Raw genomic sequence first — 2,814 nt, 5'->3', positions numbered from 1 at the left:
GTTCCAAACGTTCCACACTCTAGCTGAAACTAAAAATAAAAGTCTATCTTACTCACCTACACATAATAATTCCAGGCTTAGAAGCAATGCTGGGATTTCTGATGAGATTTCTCATTAGAAAGTCATTTCCCAAACAGTCAGTTGCTACAAGAAAATGTGAAGTAAGCACTTCCAAAGCTCTCCTTCCTAAAATCTTGCATGGTGTGAAGAAGCCGTCACTACTTATAACTCATAAATACTGAACAGAGAACACCGTTTTCATCTGCAGACCAGATGCAGCACATAAGAATCTGCCATCAATCAGATATCTCCCAAGAACAGTATCCATATATAAAACTGCTTGATTAAAAAATAATGCAGGAGTCAACCACTCTACAAAGCATGACCCGTATGACTGGCATCTCTTCAGTCAATACTTATCAGAAAGGTTTTGCAAGCTGGTGTATCATATAAGCACCACTGTATGAAATATTTATTTTGTAAAATGTCACTAAAAGTTTATAAACTGATGTTTTTTTACGTTTTTGAACTTGAAATACGGTAAAATAATATTGACAAAAGGCTATTATACTTTTTTAATATATAAAAAAAACTGTGCAAAATTAATAAAGTAAAACAGTAACTGAATAACATTTGATTTGTTAAAGCACTGTGTATCGTAAATATTTGCTGCTTATCTTCTGCAGCCTCTTTGCAGCCATTTCCTGTCTACATGCATGCACTCCAGCAAAGGCTGCATTTCTAATGATGAATTTTCTGATACCAACGGGGTATGCCTGCATAATGTGTGTTAAATCTTGTAGTTTCTATTGGAAGCCGTGTGACAAGGCGACAATACAGAGCCTTATTTCAGTCACAGGGAAAGAACACTGTTACCCTAGAACAAGAAATTCCTGAGCAAGGACCTTCATGTAAAGATGCCAGGTATTACTTTATTAAAAGCTGTAGATTCAGAAATACTAGGGATGCCGATACTGAGCATGTTCACGAGTACCTGTACTTGTGAAAATGCCAGATACTCAGCGCCGATACTGGCTCTTTACATTTTTTAACTGAAGCAGCTGCCTGAGGTCCTGCACTGGCTGGGGATCTTGACAGCCTTCCTGTGAACCATGGCACCTGTTTACAGCGCCAGCACGCATATCTCCTCCTCCTTTCTGGGAAACCATGCAGCTCTTCTTACAGCGCTTCCTGAGACCTCGCACCCGCCTGCGAGACCCTGCGGAGCAATAGTGAGACCCTCCGGAATCCTGCTGAAACCCTCTGGACCTCTGCTGAGACCCCCAAAGCCCACTCGAGACCCCGCACAGCCTTCCTGAGACCCTGGAGATATGAGACCGCCATCCTGGAGCAACACAGAGTATGTAGCTTTATCTTATTTTGCATTGCTGTATAATGTATTGCTGGGATTTGTAGCCTTCTATAGCTGGTGATATTCTGCATTGCTGTATAATGTATTGCTGAGATTTGTAGCCTTCTATAGCTGGTGATATTCTGCATTGCTGTATAATGTATTGCTGGGGTTTGTAGTCCCTCTACAGTTTGGAGTCAGTGGTAGAACTACCAGGGTTGAAGCTGCGGCCAGGCCCTGGCACTCCATCACTGTCCCAAAATCATTAGTCTGTATTGTTTAGAAAAACTGTCACATGACACTAAAAAAAAAAAAAAAGGTATCGGTAATTGGTGAGTACTTGAGGAAAAGTATCGGTACTCGTACTCGGTCTGGAAAAAAATGGTACCAGTGCATCCCTAGAAAAAGCATTAAAATGTTAATGCTTACATGAGATGTTAGTGCTTGGGTTTACACACATTGTACGAAGCAGTACACTTATAGGATACGTGCACAAAGTACACTTTTGCACATCCTTTTTGCTCCCTTTTACCTGACCTAATCTAACAAACCACCCCCCTGCACAGATGCATGCCTAAACTATTCCAGTGGCCATGGATCTGCCGTTTAGATCCAATGCCACATCCTGGGCACATCTGCATGTTACAGCCCCAAAGAGAGTTTCCATCCTTGGGGCAACACTGCAGAGGGGCAGTCTGGACATTGATGCCTTGGAGGGTTGAATGTAAACAGCCACCGCTGTGCAGTCAAGGTAAGTATGCATCTGTGGAGGGGGAAAGTAGTTTAGGAGAGGTCAGGGGACACTTATCCTTGAAAGGTAAACTCAGCTGTGGAGGGGGAATGCAGGTGCAACCATTTTTCTCCATAGCACAGATGCACTCCAGGTGGCTGACAATGAATGTTCACCAGTTATTTATAACTTTAAAGCATATGCTGTACATATGTACAAGTGACCACAATACTTGCTGATTACATATAAATGCAGAGCTTTCTGCATAGCCACATAGCACTATGACTATTCTTTACTACTTTTTTTTTTTATCCCGGTACAAGTCTATGGTCAGAAAAACCTTCGGTGAAAACAACATGCCGTCTGTGACTTATCTAGCAATTACCTAGAAGCAGTTCTTAGGAAAGGATGCCAACTGCACTGTCTGAAAGGTCAATACTAGAGAAGAGTGAACAAATCTGTTTATGTAATTTACATAATAACAATCTGGCACAAAAAGTAGAAACACACACACACACACACACACAGTATATTATTTAGAAGTCTTCAGTCTGAGAAATTTAACTTTCAAAATATAACAGAAAATTATCAGCATGAGTTGCAAAAGGAAATGCAATTGGTTTACTAAAACATCACACAAAGCACATGTAGGCAAATATGTTATGTATGTGTTTTTAATTTAGTTTATAGTCATTATCAAAAATGTAAACGTCAAACTCCTAGAGTGTTCCCT

The sequence above is a fragment of the Nanorana parkeri genome, unplaced genomic scaffold, assembly GCF_000935625.1.
Source record: "Nanorana parkeri isolate BGI_ZX_2015 unplaced genomic scaffold, ASM93562v1 scaffold2367, whole genome shotgun sequence".
Lineage (NCBI taxonomy): Eukaryota > Metazoa > Chordata > Amphibia > Anura > Dicroglossidae > Nanorana > Nanorana parkeri.
Note: the sequence above shows the minus strand (reverse complement) of the source record.